The sequence below is a fragment of the Symphalangus syndactylus genome, chromosome 10 (assembly GCF_028878055.3).
Source record: "Symphalangus syndactylus isolate Jambi chromosome 10, NHGRI_mSymSyn1-v2.1_pri, whole genome shotgun sequence".
In the NCBI taxonomy this organism is placed as follows: domain Eukaryota; kingdom Metazoa; phylum Chordata; class Mammalia; order Primates; family Hylobatidae; genus Symphalangus; species Symphalangus syndactylus.
Window position 1 is genome coordinate 119,817,894 of NC_072432.2, and position 18,755 is coordinate 119,836,648.

The following is an 18,755-nucleotide window of genomic DNA, read 5'->3' on the forward strand; positions in this document are numbered from 1 at the left end:
CTGAAACTGGGGAAGGGCATGGGAAAAACTGTATTCCATGAAGGTGGGGTAAACTTGCTGGGTTCAGACCTATTGATTGGGATCAAGGCAGATCACTGAGGGACTCCTCTCATGAGACCCAAGGATGCAGTGCCTGCCAAGGACAGAGACTTAAACAGAGCATCAGAGCACACCCATGGCTGCCCCTGGAACCAGTGTGGCATATATTGAGTAACAAGGAACAGTGGTCTACGGCTGGGAGAAGGGCAAAAACAACAAGAGAGGTGCTCATGGTGTGTGTGTGTGTGTGTGCATCCACATTGTGTGCACACACTCATGTGCACATGCCTAACACACTGAGGCAGCCTGCATGGCACCCAGACCAGAGCACCTGTGTGGTCACACACTCGAGTGGACACTGGCTCACTCACGCCTCCATGTGGCACCTCAGCGCCCACCAGCTGCTCAGCACCTTGTCCACACACACTTCTTGTAGCGCAAGGGAAGACCTAAAGAGGAAGATGGAGAAGACCCTTTGAAAGCCCCTGGCATGCCAGCCCCAATCCTACAGGAGTTTGAACCTCCCTCTCACTCTTTGCAACAAACTAACTCAAACATATCATAGACTCAAATGTAAAACTCCAAACTGTAAAACATCTAGAAGAAAATGTGGTAAAAAAATCTTCGTGATCTGGAGTTAGTCAAAGATTCTGGGGTTAAAGATTTCTTAGCTACAACTCCAAAAGCATGACCCATAAAAGAAAGAAGATAAATTGGGCTTCATCAAATGAAAAACTGTTATTTAAGAAGTCTGTGCTGAGAGAATGAAAGACAACCCATATACTAGGATAAAAATATTTACAAATCATATATCTGATAAATGACTTGTATTCAGAATATACAAAACCATCAAATGAAGTAATAAGAAAACAGACAATTCAATGAAAATAGAAGTGAAATATTGGGACACACACTTCACCAAAAAGATATGCAAATGTCAAATAAGCAAATTAAAACATGCTCAACATCATTAGTCTTCAGGAAAATGAAAACTAAAGCAACAATGAGATACCATTTTACATGTATTGGAATGGCTAAAACCAAAACGAAAACAAGAACATCGTGACAATTTTGTGTACTGGATTGTTCATATATTGCTTAAAAGAATGCAAAATGGTACAACCACTTTTGAAAACAGCTTGGTGGTTTCTTATAAAGTTAAACATAATAGCCGGGCACGGTGGCCCATGCCTGTAATCCCAGCACTTTGGGAGGCCAAGGCAGGTGGATCCTTTGAGTTCAGGAGTTTGAGACCAGCCTGGGAAACATGCAAGACACTGTCTCTACAAAAAATACAAAAATTAGCTGGGCATGGGGGCTGATGCCTGTAGACCCAACCACTAGGGAGGCTGGCATTGGAGGATTGATTGAGCCTGGGAGGTTGAGGCTGCAGTGAGCTGTGATTGTGTCCCTGCACTCCAGCCTGGGTGACAGAGCAAGACTTTATCTCAGATAAACAAAAACAAAAACAAAATAGGCTTATCCTACCACCCAGAAATTCATTTGCTGATGTTAACCCAAGTTAAATGAAAGCTTGTTCATTTAAAACCTGTATGTGAATGTTTACAGTGGCTTTAGTTACAAGAGCCCAAATCTGGAATCAACACAGACATACATCCCTCAGCTGGGAACTGATGAATACACTGTGGTGTATCCACATAGTGGAATGCTACTCAGCAACAGGAAGGAACATCCCAACAACACGTGGATGAATCTCAAACGCATTACGCTGAGTAAAAGATGCCTGACTCCAAAGGCTACAAACTGTATGACTCCATTTATATGACATTTTTACAAAGACAACACTATACAGAAAGAAAACTCAGTGGTTGCCAAGGATGGGGGTAGACAGACGGTTTGACTATAAACAGACATGAGAAAATTTTTGTGGGTAATAGAACTTTTCTGCCTTTTTTATGGTCATGGCATGTGACTGCAGAAATTTGACTCACAGAACTGGACACTACAAAAATAAATTTTAGTCAATATAAATTAAATCTTAATGTTAAAAATGAAATAATATTAAGTCAAAAAGAATTCCATGGTATCTCACTATCCAAAGACAGCCTTATTAACATTTTTTTGTTTTTAAAATTTTCTGAAATCGTTTTTTAAAAACTGCACTTGCTGCTTCCTACACGTGAACAATAGACCCAGAAAACTTTACAGATGAGTTTTACCAAACATTCAAGGAATTGATGGCTTAACTATCTCAAAGTATAATACACAGGAAAAGGGGCAAAATTTTCCTAGTTCATTTTATATGACTATAAATAAAAAGAACCAAAGAGAAATTCTGGAGCTGAAGAATACATTAAAAAAGAACCAAAGAGAGATTCTGGAGCTGGATAATACAATAACACCTCTGGAAATGAGGTAGAGAGCTTCAATAGCAGACTTGATCAAGGAGGAGAAAGAATCTGTGAATAAAAAGGCCAGTAATTTGAAGTTATCCAGAGAAGAAAAAGTAAAAAAATTAAAATAAAAAAAGTGAAGAAAGACTCCAGGATTTATGAAATGTTATCAAGTAAAATAATACACGCATAATGAGAATTTAAGAGGAAAAGAGAGAGAGAGAGAAAGGGGCAGAAAGCTTGTTTAAAGAAAGAATGGTTGAAAACTTTCCAAAACTTAGAAAAGATGTGGACATCCAGACTTTTGATGTTCAGACTTCCACCAAAAGATCAACTCAAAAATGATTACACAGAGACACATTATAATCAAATTATTAAAAGTCAAAGACAAAGAGAGGATTCCAAAAGCAGCAAGAGAAAAGCAGGAAAATTCCATGAGGCTATCAGTGGATTTCACAGGAGAAACCTTGCTGGCCAGGAGAGGAGTGATATATTAAAAATGCTGAAAGAAAAAGACTGCCAACCATGAATATCATACTTGGCAAAGCTGTCCTCCAGAACTGAAGGAGAGAGAAAGACTTTCCCAGAGAAACAAAAGCTGTGGGAATTCATCACCATGAAACTGCCTTATAAGAAATGATAAAGGGAGTTACTCAAGTTGAAATAAAGGGATACTAATAAGTAATTTAAAATCATATGAAAATATAAAACTCACTTTTACTGTAGTATAAAAGTTAAAATACAAAAGTATGAAAATAACTATAGCCACAATAATTTATTAATAAATAATACAAAAAGATGTAAATTGTGATATCAATAAATCAAATGTGCATTGGGGGAGAGAAGTTAGAGGGTAAGTTTTTGTGCACACTTGAATTTAAATTGTTATCAGCTTAAAATAGATTGTTACAACTATAAGATGTTTGATGTAAGCTTCATGGTAATCACAAAGCAAAAACCTTTAGTAGATACACAGAAGATAAAGAAAGGAATCAAAGCACACTACTACAAAATATCATAAAGAAAGTAATATAGGAAAAAAGGAACCACACAACAGTCATAAAAATAATAAATTGGCAATAGTAAGTCGCTATCTATCAATAATTACTTTAAATATAAATGGATTAAATTCTTCAATAAAAAGACACAGAGCACCTGAATGGGTTTAAAAAACAAGATCCAAAAACATGCTGCCTACAAAAGACTAACTTGAGATTTAAAGACACATCTGAAAGGGAAGTGATGGAAAAAAAATATTGCATGTAAGTGGTAACCAAAAGAGAGCAGGGGTAGCTATACTTACACCAGACAAAATAGACTTGAAGTAAAAATCTGTCACAACAGACAAAAAAGGTCATTATATAATGATAAAGGAGTCAATTAACCATGAAGATATAACTGTAAGTGCACCCAACACTACAGCACCCAGATATATAAAGCAAATATTACCAAAACTGAAAAGAGAAATAGGCAGCCGTACAATAAGAGTAGCGAACTTCAGTACCCACTGTCAATAATGGGTAGATCATACAGATGAAAAATCAATAAAGAAATACCAGACTTGAATTATACTACATACCAAATGCTAACAGACATATAGAATATTTCATCCAACAGCAGCATAATATATGTTTTTCTCAATTATAGGTGGAACATTCTCCAGGATAGATCATATATTGGACCACAAACAAGTCTTAACAAATTTAAGAAAATTGAAATCATATCAAGTCATTTTTTGACCACAATTGTTGTCAATTATTACCTCAATAGTGCTGGAAAAAAAGTGTACATCTAAATCTCAGCCCCAGGGATACTTTCTTGACTAAACATCATTGATCACCACAGTTTTACTTTGCCTCTGTTTGGCTGGATAGTACAGCCATTCTCTTCTCAGTGTAGACTTTTCACCACCTTCCCCATGGCATAGACTGAGCATTTTCTGGCTCTTTGCACCTTACACTTCTCACCTTACAAATCCATGCATTTGTGGGCACATGCCCCATATGCCCATATGCCTATGCCAATATGTGAGCATCGTTAGACAGAATTGGCTTGATGCCTCTGAGATTCTGGGAAAATGCAGCTTCTATAGGTAATGAGCATATATATCTAGTCACATTTAAAAAAATAGAATTTATTTTGAGTTAATTGTAGATTCATATATGGTTGTAAGAAATAATACAGACAGATTTAGTGTAACCTTTACCAGATGCATTAGGCCATTTTTTGTTGTTGTTGTTGTTGAGACAGAGTCTCACTCTGTCACCCAGGCTGGAGTACAGTGGCACCATCTTAGCTCACTGCAACTTCCACCTCCTGGGTTCAAGCGATTCTCCTGCCTCAGCCTCCTAGAGTAGCTGGGATTACAGGCAGGTGCCACCACACCTGGCTAATTTTTGTATTTTTAGTAGAGATGGGGTTTTGCCATGTTAGCCAGGCTGGTCTCGAACTCCTGACCTCAGGTGATCCACCCACCTTGGCCTCCCAAAGTGCTGGGATTACAGGCATGAGCCACCACTCCTGGCCACATTAGGCCATTTTAGTGTTGCTATGAAGAAATACCTGAGGCTGGATGGGTTATAAAGAAAGAGGTTTAATTGGCTCGTGTTGCTGCAGGCTGTACAGACATGGCTCTAGCATTTGCTTCTGGTGAGGGCCTCAGCAAGCATACAGTCATGGTGGAAGGCTAAGGGAGAGCAGGCAATATGACATGGTGAGAGTGGGAGCAAGGGAGAGCAAGGGATTGGGGAGGCCTCAGACTTTTAAACAAGCAGACCTCGAGTGAACTGAGAACTGAGAATCACAGAGACGGTGTTAAACCATTCATGAGGAAGCCAACCCCCTGATCCAATCACCTCCCACCAGGCCCCACCTCCAACATTGGGAATCACATTTCAACATAAGATTTGGAGGGGGCAAACATTCAAACCACATTACCAGGTTTCATCCAATGGCAACATCTTGCAAAACTACAGTACAATATCACAACCAGGATATTGACAACGATACAGTCAAGATACAGAATAGTTCCATCCTGGCAAAGAGCTCTCAAATAGCCCTTTTATAGCCATACCCACTTCCCTTCTGCCCCATCCCGATCTTCACTCCTGGCAATCACTAATCTGTTCTCTATTTCTATAATTTTGTCATTTCAAGAATGTTATGTAAATAGAGTCATATAGTATGCAATCATTTTGGGATTGGCTTTTTCCACTTAGCATTATTCTCTGGTACTTCATCTAGAGAATGTTGCACGTATCAATAGCTCGCTCTTTTTTATTGCTAAGTAGGGGTGTATTACCATTTGCTTAACCCTTCATTCACTGATGAATATCTGGATTGTTTCCAGTTTGGGGCTATTACAAATAAAACTGCTGTAAAAATTCCTGTACAAGTTTTTTGTGTGACCATAAATTTTCATCTCTCTAGAATATGTGGCCAGGAGAACAACTACTGGGTTGAATGGTAATTGCATGTTCATATTTTTAAGAATTTGTGAAAGTTTTTCCAAAGTATGGTATCATGGTTGAGAGAGAAAACTGTGGAGCCAAACCAAGCGATATCCGCCACTTTTGAGTTGTATGTGTCTTGATATGAGAGCAAATCTCTCCAAGACTCAGCTTCTTTGTCTATAAAGCTATGCCTACTTCATAAAATGTTTTGTTAAATTGTCTGAGGGTTAAAAGGGATTATACAAGCAAGTTCTTAGCATGCAACTACTCAGAACTTGAAATGTGGCCAGGATCATTGAGGAAGTGAAGCTTTTCATTTACTCAATTTTAAATCACTTAAATTAAAATAGCCATATGTGGCTAGTGGCTACTATATCAGACAGCACAGATTTACATTGTTGTAAAATGAAGATTACAATAATCCTTACAAGGTTGATGCAGAATGAAAAAAATGCAAAAGAAAACTGCATTGAAGACATTGTAGTATACAATTTAAGGTGCTATTTATAGACAATAACTAACTCAAGGATGGTTTAGATACAGGCTGTATTAGTCGATTCTCACATTGCTATAAAGGAATGTCTGAGACTGGGTAATTTATAAAGAAAAGAAGTTTAATTGGCTCACGGTTCTGCAAGCTATGCAGGAAGCATGGTGACTTCTGCTTCTGGGGAGAGCTCAGGCAACTTACAATCATGGTGGAAGGTGAAGGGGAAGGAGGCACATAGCTGGAGCAGAAGCAAAAAAGTGGTGGGAGGAGGTGCCACACACTTTTAATAAACAAATCTCATGAAAACTCACTATCATGATGACAGCACCAAGGGACGATGGTGTTAAACTATGAGAAACCATCCTTTGAGTCAGTCATCTCCCACCAGGCCCCACTTCCAGCATTAGGGATTACAATTTGACATGAGATTTAGGTGGGGACACAGATCCAAACCATATCACAGGCTAAGAAAGTTTTTCTCTCCTTTCCAACCGTGAACTCTAATTTCTAAACACCAGCAAGAAATGAACAAAAAATGGGGGAGGGCAGTGTCATGAAGCAAAATATGTGGCTAGCCTTTCTGCAAAGTGTGCTCTTGTCTGTGACACATGCTTCTATGGCCACATGGTATAGTGTCTGCCTTCCACACTCTGTCACATGCTGGGGGCTGGGCATGGGCGGTGACTTCCATCTGCTTCCTCATGGAGCACAGCCTCACAGAATTCATCATCAAGATAGGTCATGAATGGGAATGCACACCAGCATAATATCTTTGTCCCTGGTGAGCCCCATCTCTGATACCTTCTAAAACATTAGCTAGAGAAAGTGGAGGTGTTACATTGACAGGTAATTATTCTTCTCTCATAAAAACTGAATTCTATGAAGAACAAAACCTTTCCTCCATCTTGGAAGCTGGAACAAATGCACTGGTTCGGGGAGCGCTGGGCTAGGGATCAGGCTGCTTGGGCTATCAACATATTTGTGTCACCACCTATCTAAATGGCACCAGGAAGCCCACCTCCCTTTTTCCTATAAGACAGAGGATCAGGACTAGGTGGCCTAGGACCCCTACCAGGACCATCATTTCATCATTTATACTTGACACCTCATATTTTTGTAACTTCAAGGACACAACCACTCTCTGATGTGTGTTATAATCATAGTCGTCAAAGTGAGGAACCAGAGGTTCCATAAGATTATGGCTTGGTCAAAACCCCACAATATAATAAGACGGCGGCAGAATTGGAAATGAAATCTTCATACTCCAAGCCTTTCTTTGGGTCTTTGTTCCATACTATGTTACTCTGGGCTCATTTAGAAGAAAGTATTGCCCTGGGCTGGGAAATGGAGTGCCCAATGAATACAGCTGCTTCTTTCTCCTCCCCCTGCCTCTTCTTGCTCAGCCCCACACCTGCTATACTGGCCATTGTCTGGATGTAGTAGGAGAGAGAAGAAAAGCAGAACAAAATAGGTAGGGGGCAAGGAAAGAGAAAGGTATTAGAAAGGTAATAGAAAGGATGTATAGTAGTTTTTCATCTGTTCAGAAAGGAAGGCACTTAGAGCTTCAGAAGATCCAGCATTTTTACAGAATCACGAACAGTTAAAGCAAGCAAGGACAGAGAGGTGAAGTGACTCATCCTGGGTAACAGGGGTCTATTTAGTAAGCAAAAACGAATAAAGGATGGCAAAGCGTAGGAATTAAGGCCAACTAGAGTCTCCATGTCAGCCCTGTCGCATGCCTGCCGGGAAGCCACAGTCAAGGCAGCCTCCTTCAGACTTTGTTTTTCTCATCTCTGAAAGGAGGCCATGATACCAGCATTGTAAGGTTACTGTGAGGATCAAACAAGGTACTGCCTGTAACACAGCTGACCAAAATTTAAGAGCTTAATAGAAGAGAAAATTGATGAGTTTGGGCTAGAACCCAGATATTCCTGTTCAATCAAGTGCTCTTCCCAGCATAACATGCTGCCCCTCCCCCTTCCTCCCTTTTTGCTCAATGCCAGCGTGCTCCCTTAAGCTCTCTAATTAGCTAAATAAAGAGTGCAGACAGGGCCTATGTTAAAAAATGCTTTCTGAGCCAAGTGAAATCCCTAGGGAAGTGAAAAGAAAAGAAAAAAAACACACATGGCCAATTACCATAGCATCATTTCATTTTCTCAGAGTGACTAATACCCAGAGACAGTCACTTAAACACTAATTGCAGGAGAACAGGTAGAAATCATGTTAAATGAGCCCATCTTTATTCCTGGAAGAAAAGACAGCAAGGCTCTCCAATGCATGAGTATGTCTGCCTCTTAATCATCTGCAGCAAGAGAAGGCAGCTTCCTTCTCTGATTGAACATTGAATTTTGATGGCATCGTAGTTCTTCTTGAACTAGCCGGCAGATCTGCAGCATGGAATTGAGTTACCAGTGGAGCAACATGCCAGCTTCCTTCTGACAGCGTTTGGTTGTTCAGAATTCAAGCATGGCATAAAACAATGCCTGTATGCTCCAGAGAGACCCCCAGCCCCCACATGTCCCACCCTGAGCTTGCCAGGCCTTCCAGGGCCTCTGTCCCCACATCTGTGTTGAGAGAGAGGAGACAGCTCCTTCTTTAGGGAATGGAGGTCATAGAGATGTCGTCACTCTGTAGCTCGTTTTCTTCTTTCTGACTGTAGCTCCTTTTCTTTTCTTCTCTCTTCTTCTTGCCTTTAACCATTCTTCCACGTAACACTCAAGTGGGAGAGTTTGGTTGTTTGACAAAAAACGGGGAAGGTGGGTAGGGAGGAAGATGGAGTTTCTTTGTTTTCTAATTCTGCCCTACTTCATTTCCTATAAGGGGACCATGAACACTTTTCACTGGTCATCCTGGGGCTTCTCATCCCCTAAAGGCCATATTACCCCAACATCTAGTTGTCGGCTATCCTTGTCAAAATTTCCTAATTTTGATACTTCTATCCCACTTACTCACTAACCCCAGGTCAAGCTTCACTTCCTCCAAAAAGTCTTTTTTAACTATGACAGCCTTCACGGAGCAACTGTCATTCTTCAGGAAAAATCAAAATTTGGCTTGTAATGATATATAAATTGCCAATTTATACTCTCCCTCCTGATTTAACAATCCTTAAGGAACAGTCTCTCTTGTATCCTGCGGGCATGCTGGTTCGATACTAGGCACAGGGTTGATTGCCTGTTTGATACCTGCTTAAAACAGAAAATCCACTTCCAAGTTCTGCACACTGGTGTTTGCATGAGGACGTGAGCCCCATTCCTTGAATTCCTATGATGTCCCAAGTGCTGAGCTGGGCACTGGCCATGCCAAAAACACATTCTGTCCAGAGAGTGCTTACCTCTTCTTCCTGAGAAGACGGCCAGCTCACTTACACACTGACTTCATTCTCGTCATGGAGATCATGAACAGAGGGTGCATCCCAGCTGAGCTAGTACTTCCTGCCTCTCAAAGCTCAGCTCAAAGTGAGTTTCCTTCTGTGGCCTTCCTCAGGCCATGGAACCTTAAGTTTCTTCATTTTTTTTCCCTAAGACAATGAAAGGAAAAATGCTACAGTAATTAATGAAAGTTTCATGAGTGATCTCTTGCATCTATTTCCAGTGGGTAGTTGGATGTTTCTGACTGGCAAGCAGTTCTCCTACAGACCAAATTCAGGGACCCAGGCTCCTTCCACTTGTGGCTCTGCCACCCGCAAAGGCCTTGGAGTGACCTGCATCCAGAGGGCAGTGGCAGGGTCACATTATGACTTTTATGGCTCCAATGACTCTTGCCTTCATGGGCTCCTTCTTCCATGCAAAGAATTAAAAATTATATTTTATAACTCTATTGGTATAAAGATGACTACATTGTATATAAATATATTTTTTTGGCTATAAAGTCTATTTTGTTATCTTGATTTTAAAGAAATAGAAACGTTTCCATGAGGCCTTAAAAGTCTTGAGGACCTGTGCTCATCTTTGTCTGTGCTTACCTCCCAGTCTGACCCCTGTGGTGCTCATCGATCCTATGCCCTTGGATCCAGCATGTGCCACCTTGCTTTGCCTTCTTGGTATGTTCCTGTCAGCCTCCCCAGACAGACAGCAAGATCTTGGGTCTTTTGCTAGCTCCCTAGCACATTACACCAAGCCTTGCCTAGGGTGAGGGTCTTCCAGTCTGATCCCTGAATATGACCAGTAGGAGAGCTATCTGCCAACCAGAAACACCCAGTTCCCATCTGGAAATAGATTCAAGAGATCATCTCATAAGACCTCAGTCAATTACTATAGCATTCTTCATTTCACTATCTTGGGAAAAATGAAAAAACTTACGGTTACACAGTCTGAGGGAGGACACAGCTATGTACGATTGTGCCCATTATGCAAATCACTAACCCTCAGTTTCCTCATCTGTAAAATGGAGGGCAAGAACTGAATCTCCCTCATGGTACTGCATGAGGAAGAAATTAGATGATTCATGCAATGTGCTTAAAATAGCATCTGGCATGTTGTAAGCACTAAATAAAGGTTAACCTTTTTATTATTATGACTTAATACAACAATGATTCATATTTATGAAATACTTGTGTTTTTCTAAAAACTGCCACAGGATGATAACATAGCTATAATCATAATGTCTCATTACAGCCAAAACTTCCTTATGGGAAATGTTGAGATTGAATGGAAATGTTAAAGACAGATGTGGATTTAAATCTCAGCTTTGCCACTTACCAGCTTAGTGACATGTGATACTTACTTAATTTCTCTGAGTGTCTTAGTCTGTTTGGGCTGCTATAACAAGATGCCCTAAACTAGCTGGCATATAAAAAACAGAAATATATTTCTTATAGTTCTGGATGCCAGCAAGTCCAAGATCCAGGTGCCAGCAGATGCGGTGTCTGGTGAGGTCCACTTTCTGGTTCATAGAAGGCTCCTTCTATCTGTGTCCTCACAAGGTGGAAGGGACAAGACAGCTCTCTGGGGTTTTTCTTTCTTTTCTTTTTGTTTTGTTTTTTTAGCAACAAGAATTCTCAATTCATTTATTTTTTCTTAGCAACAGGAATGCCCAGTCTTGGGCTTTTTCCATAAGGACACAAATCCCAAACATCAGCGCTCTGTCCTCGTGACCTACTCACTTCCCAAAGGTCTCACTTTCTGATACTATTACCTTGGTGATTAGGTTTCAACATAGGAATTTGGGGAGGGGCGGACACAAACATTCAGATCATAGCACTGAGACTCTGTCTTCTTACTTGTTTTTAGTTTACTTTATTTTATTATTATTTTTTTGAGACAGGGTCTCACTCTTTCACCCAGGCTGGGGTGCAGTGGCGTGATCATGGCTCACTGCCCCCTCAACTTCCTGGGCTCCGGCAACCCTCCCACCTCAACCTCCTGAGTAGCTGGGACCACAAACGTGTGCCACCATGCCTGGATAATTTTTATATTTTTGGTAGAGACAGGGTTTCACCATGCTGCCCAGGCTGGTCTCAAACTCCTAAGCTCAAGTGATCTACCTACCTGGGCCTCCCAGGGTGCTAAGATTACCGGTATGAGCCACGGCACGTGGCCTTTCTTATTTGTAAAATCAGATAATAATACCACTTACTTCACAAGTATTAAGAAACTGTTCTTGGCATGCTTGACACCAGGCTGCATTTTCTTTTTTTTCTTTTGTCGAGAATAAAGATGACTGTCTAAACAAATACCTCCTACTCATCCATGGTTACCAAAGCTTGAAGTCCTCATTAGAGACAAGCTTTGGTGTTAGGCTCAAGAATGCTAGCTCCCTTCCCTTTTCCCTATCCCTGTTAAAATAAAAAACACTACACACCTAGAAAGATAACACATGAGTCCTTCCTCAGTCATTAACACCTTAACCTAAATGTGCTTCTTGTCTCCAGAGAGCAAGCTCTATCAGCTGGGGAAAGAAGGGAGGGTTTAAGAATGCAGGGCCAGGGGCACAGGTCTGTAATGCCGAGGACTGATTTTGTTTCTGTTAATTTTATTTTTCTGTGATACTGGCATTCGCATAATATGACAACATTTTCTGGATTTTAGAGGATCACATTGTCTGTCGAACTCTTCTTGATTAAATGAAGTCACAGGGTGAATATTTCAATTATTTCAAGCTTTTGTGGTCAGTGATCTAGTATTCAATTGACCTGAACACTGAAAACAATCATCATGCCTATGGCTATTTGCTAGGGACATGTGATAACCACATGCGGGAATTCTGGGTAAGAGCCCAGGACCTCATTCCAACCCTGCCTTTCCCAAATACCTGCTCTGTGAGCCAAATCACTTAACCTTAGGATTCTTTTGTTCCTTCTTTATAATTTTAAAAAGAACAGTACCTGCTTTATAAGGTTTTATGCATGAGATGGTGCCCATCAAGTGTATAGTGGCTGGTGTGTGATAATTTTGCAAAAGCGTCACATCCCAGTACAACAGATCCACAAGACGCACATGACTGCTGGGAGCTGGGAAACACACTAGGAGCAGTGGTGCCTTCCAGTTGTCACCGGAGCAGGCACTGAACCACCACTCACAATACTTGGGAGACCCACCTAATGCCAAAGCCAGGGTCTAGATAAATCCTGCTTGATACAAGACCATATAAAGAGAGAGAGAAATATAGGATGACAAAAAGTGGCTACAAAGCAAGGCAAATTCAAGTGGCTACTGGTGGCATGTATAAAACAGAACTGCCCTGGGAAAGAAACAACCAAAAAACAAGATGGTGCCTGGGGAACTTTCTCAAAAGTGAGGAAACAATGAGCTATGTGTGCTCCTTAAAGCAAAGATACGGCAAAGATCCCAATCCATCTCATATTTTTAATAAATATGTCATTCTAATAGAATTTTCCTTGGTACTGAAAATTACATTATAAATTTTACCCCTAGGAAAAAATATAGTTAGGAAAAAGAAGGATGAATGAATGACAAAAGGAAAAATAACAAGTGAACAGTCAATAATATGATAATATGATAACATGCTTAATCACCTCTCAAAGAAATACAACTACAAGTTACATAATCCTGGATTCCACATCTGGAAACAAGGAGGACTCCCTGTATTTGGAGTTTATTATAAATATAGGCAGAAAGGCTGCAATGGAATTCAGAACAACCCAGTAGAAAATCGAAACCTGAAAAAAAAATCAGCAATTCCGTAACACATCACTTACAGACAGCCCCACACTCCCCCTGGTAAGTTTTTGCAGAAGAACATGAAAATCCTTAGCTAAGGTACAAACAAGCCAAATAGAGGTCAACGCATTTGGGAAATAGTGGCTCCACACTCCTAAATGTCAAGGGTGTGTGTCTGGGGGGTGGGGGTGGGTGGGGAAGGATTGTGGTGTTTCAGGGAGAAGGAATGTCAGATGTTCGAAGACAGCACTAAGTGTATGTTAGAGTGACCACTGTCCTGGGCCTCTAATGGACTCCATTCTGAGATCTGTGTCAGAACTGTCAATAACCCAGCCTAGCCCAAAAGAGTTAATTTATCACCTCCCACCCAGAGCTGACCCTGCTTCTCAGATTGCTTCTGGGCAGCTCCCCTGCAGAGAAAGCTGAAGGATGAATAGACATCTACACAGGACTGGTACTAGAAGAGATGCTTCATGGTTTATTTCTTCTGCACCTGCCCTCAAAGCTTGAAGGCAGCTCTTGAAACCCTTATTTCAAAGAGAGGGGAGGAACTTGGCTGTGACATTATGATGCTCCCTAAGATCTTGCGGTCTAAAAGCTGGCTTGGAGCCTTGTTTTCTTCTGCCATCTCCAGAACGCCAAATGCACTAATCAAGACTCCCTTGTTCGTGCTAGGATAACACATGACTGGACCACAGGGAAATAAATGGCCATGAAAAGATGACACCCTGAAGCCAGACAATATCCTCCTAACAAAGAAAGGGGAAGAGTTAACAGAGGGTTAAACCAAAGACGGTTTGGCTAGAAAGACAGCATAGTTGAACCTTCTCATCAGTTGTGGCTGTAACAAGAATTTGCAAAGATGAAGGTTTATTTAAGGAATTAACCAAGAAATAAGCTGTTCTGCCCACAGTCATCACAGCTGCCAAAACTCAAATTATTTTCTTACCCTGAGATGATCCTAGGGGAAAGCATGATTCAACTTCTACCAGAGTGTCAACTACTCCCTCTGGGCTTGTGTTAACTCCCTTGGAATATTAAAATGGTTTCTGTAGCCTGCCAGAACAAAGCTGGGTTGTTGCACTAGCCTCCCAGATGAGGTTAGGGTCATTGCGGGTGGCAGGGAGTCTTTCTCACCTTTTTTGTTTTTATCTTATATACACAAAGTTAAATGACTGGATGAAAGCCCAAGATACTGGTCTGTAGAAGTGTCTTTGTTCTCATGGATGCACTGTTACTTCCTGGACTTTGGGGGACTGAAGTCTTTTATAGTTAAAGAAATATACTCAGGAGATTGGTCTGGTTGGGGCTCTGCCACCACAGTCTCTGGAGCTGTAACCTAATCACATATCCTTGGCAGCAAAGGCAAGATCCCCTGCTGACTTGTCAAACTCTCATATGGATGTTAAGAAGATTAAGATAATAGCATGCCTAACATAGCTAATAAGAGAGATTTAAAACAACTGGCAGAAACAGATTGAGTTATGAAATGCTTATTATGGATAATGATTCTGTGTCACAAAAACAGCCTATAGGGTCAGCTTAATTTCACACACAAGTAAGGGGAGAAGAGATGCCAATGATGACGAGGCAGAGAGAGAGAGAGAGAGAGCCTGCTATGCCATGCCCAGTGCTCAAGTGGGCAGGCTGATACTGAGCTCTGCTGGGATTGCCCAGTACCAACCCCCTGCCCACACCCCACCACTGATTGTGGCCAGTTTGGAAAGGGTGTAGAGGTCACGGAAGTGCCAGGTCACACCCAATGTCCTAGACACTGGAGGAGGTGCATCTGTGTCCAAATATCCTAAATAGCTTTTCCTAAATTTAAGAATAGTCACTTCAATCTTTCTTCTTTCCAGCCTGGGTAGATCAGCCACATGCCAATTGCCTTCTTGCTTTCTTTCCAGGACAAGAAGAACATAGTTTTACTCTCAGGGAACGAAGGACCCTTTTGGGCCTTGGGGGGAACACGCTGCTTGCAGCTTCCTTTCCATCCTTGCATCTTCTTTGCTGTCTAGTGCTCCTTGTCATGTTCTCTGGGCTGTCAGCAGCCACCGCCCCTGCACTGTGGGCTCCCTGCCCTGTGGAGTCCTGTGCTCCAGGCTGGCTCCCACCTCTCCCTAAGAGATGCCTGGGCCTGGCCATGTGGTTTGTAGGCTGGAGTGGGGAAAGAGGCCTGCTGGTCTCACCCCACATTTCTCATCCATTTAGAGGAATGAGCCACCTGAGAATCCAGGGACGCTCCTCTGGCCCACCAGCCTTCTCTTCCCCCTCCCAATCTCCCCTTCCTTTCACAAGGGAAGTGAGGAGATTCAGTTTGCAGCGAGAAATGTTGAAGTTGTGAACGAAGTCTTTGGAGTGGATTAGCCCTTTCATCTTCAGGTGGGATCTCCAGGTGGGATGCTCATGGTGAGAACAAGCAGCAGGCTGCTCTCCTGCCTTGCTGGTGAAACCATGTTCCAGACCCCTGAGAAAGTGACCTGGCAACATCGTTAAAATTGCAAGCACGCATTCCCTTTAAACCAGAAATCCCCCTCTTAGGAATCTCTCCCATAGAAGTAAAAGCATCTAGGTATAAAGGGACCTCTGTAAACAATGTGCACTCTTTGCGGAGGCAAAAGTCTGGGAACTAGATAAGTATCCTTGATAGAAGAAAGGAGGAATACAATAGACTACAGACACCGTTCAGAGAAAACGTAATGAAAACACTGACAGATACAAATCAGATTGTGGACAGGTGTTTTCTTGGGAGAAATTAAGGAAGCTGAAGTTGGTGTATGGCACAAGAGATGAAGAGGGGTTAGTCGCTCCCAACAAAGAAAAAAGAAAAGAAAAATGAGAAAAATGATGACACTTTAACAATTCAAGCAGATTGTCTAGAGCAGAGAAGTAGACTGAGAAACAGGCTCTGGGAAGTAGACTCTGAGATGGAGGTTTGCCTGCAGGAGGATGTGCCCTCCGTGTCACACCTGTGGGGGAGGGAGGCAAGCAGGATGGGGTGGAGAGAGAAGCCGGGCTGCCATGCAGTCAGGACAAAAGCCTCAGCCCATCCCAGGGAAGCCAGCATTGCTCTGGACAGCTGCGCAGTCATTGGATGTTGGCTGACCCCAGGAAGAAGGAGACTCATTTGCAGCGGGCAGCCACCAGGAGTGAGACACTGTTGGGAGTGGCCAGGCATTGGCCCTCTCAGCACCATAGGGAAGGGACACAGAGGGCACACTGCAGCGCCCATTGCACGGGTGCACGATCACATGTATGTATATTAGTAAAGTTATAGATATACGTGTGTGTGGAAATCGATAAAGGATGAGAGTAGGCAGAAGAAAAGAGGGCCTCTGATTCTCAGAATGTAAAATTTATTTCTAACATTGGTGAGTCTGAAGCCTCACTGGACCCCATTCCAATGGGAAACAGACAAGACTCTCAGCCTGGGCAGTTATAGCAGTGACACTGGCCGGATGATTTCCCTTGACCTTGCCACATGGAAGCCAGGCAACCCAGCCCCCCATCGTCTTAGCTCCTGAGAACTCTGACTGCCTTCTATTTTTGAATGGGTTGGGAATAGAACCAAGGGATAAATTTTGTCTCCCTTTTGCTTGTCAGGGTTGGGTGCCTTGAATATGGGTTCAAATTGGAACCAAAAATAAAATTCAAAGTAAACACCTCAGAAGGACACCCAGCTATCTCCATGGCAGAACTTTGCATAGGGTGCTGGAAAATTCAGGCAACTGCTCTGACCCAGTCCAAACTAAGAAGCCCAGCAATGACTCAGCCACTCCTCTTGAGAGCAATTAAGATGCTATAAAACATGTAGGAACCTGATAAGTAGACATACAATCAGTCCCTAAATCCCACCTTCTCCTAGCACCATATTGCTAAGGCAAAGCAGAGACAATTCATTCGGCTTGCATATTTTCCTCAAGATTGTCTTTCATACTTCTCTGAATGAGATTTTGTTTCTATCAGCAAGTGTTTGAGAAACTATGGAGAAGAAGAGGGGGCTGGCATATGGCTTGAAAATAACTTATTTCTGTTGATATGAAAAGAAAGCCTGTTATATTTCAATAGGATATCTTCATGTATTCAGCATTTTTCTGGAAATAATAGTTAATGCAATGAGCCAAGGAAAAGGTGAGTTATAAGTATTGAGAAGGAAGAGGAGCAGAGTTAGTAAATATTGATAATTTTTATATGTCTGGATAACTCAAAAGTTATTAGCTGGAAAAAGTTATTAGTAGTATGTAAAAAGAAAGCAGGAAGGTAGCTGGGTAAAGGTTAAATATATTAAAATCTATAGCTTTCTTATATGCCAGCATTAATTGTAACTAGAATGTAAATATTCTGCTCACAGTAGCAACAAAACTATAAAATACCAAGGGATACATTTAATAAGCAATGTATAAAATAAACAATAGAGAAAGCTACAAAAATGAACTGACTTGAAAGAATAATACATGCTGGGATTGAAGTCTTTAGGTTGTGAAGATATCAGTTTTATGCATTCTGATTTATAAATTAACAGCATTCCAACCAAGAGTTTACTTAGAAGTAGACAAAATAATTCTAAATTTTACCTAGAAGAATAATTATAGGTGAAAAACTAAAATGAGATGGGTGGAAGGGGGGAGCTTTTACTATTCGATATTAGGATGTGTTTTTAAGTTGCATTCATCTACAGATAGGAAGACCAAAATAAAAATCAGGACATCTGCTGATTATTCAGCCATTTCTGATGTTTCTAGACATGGAAATTAACATTCTCTCTTTCCTCAGTTGACCATAGATTCTCATGAGTGTTATTTAGCCTTGTAGAGCACAGCAATCTCCCCCTAGATCCCACCAGCCCAGAAGAGCCATCAGCCCCTGCGGTCGGATAGCTCTTCACTTCGGACCTGTATTTCTCTGACAATACTGAGTGCATCTCCAAGGGCAGAGTATCAAAGCATGTCCTCTGGCTGGGTCTACAGGACACCAACATCTGGCAGAGAACTGACCCAACCAGTTGGAACTCTGGACTTTTTCCACTTCCACCGTTTGCTGGATAGGTAAAACATGCAGACTTCTATTTTAATTCTTCACTTGTTTCCTGGGATTTTTGATGCCACATATACCAAGCTCTCAAATCATTTGTGTAAAGGGCCAGTTTTTCTCAAATCCTTTGTGCACCATGATGTTTTTTAAGTGTATGAAAAATAAATCATAAATAATGAAATTAAAAAGAAAGCCAATGTCAAGCAAATACAAGCCCCCATTTTTATTACTACATTTCATAGAAATCAAGTTACTCTGTCATGTTGCTGTA

General features: G+C 41.5%; 1 protein-coding gene across 3 annotated transcripts in view; it reads right to left on the reverse strand.

Moving 5' to 3' along the window:
- The window catches only part of ADRA1A (adrenoceptor alpha 1A), a 116,026-nt gene that overhangs the window by 65,319 nt on the left and 31,952 nt on the right, over nt 1-18,755 (reverse strand). The window lies entirely within an intron of this gene.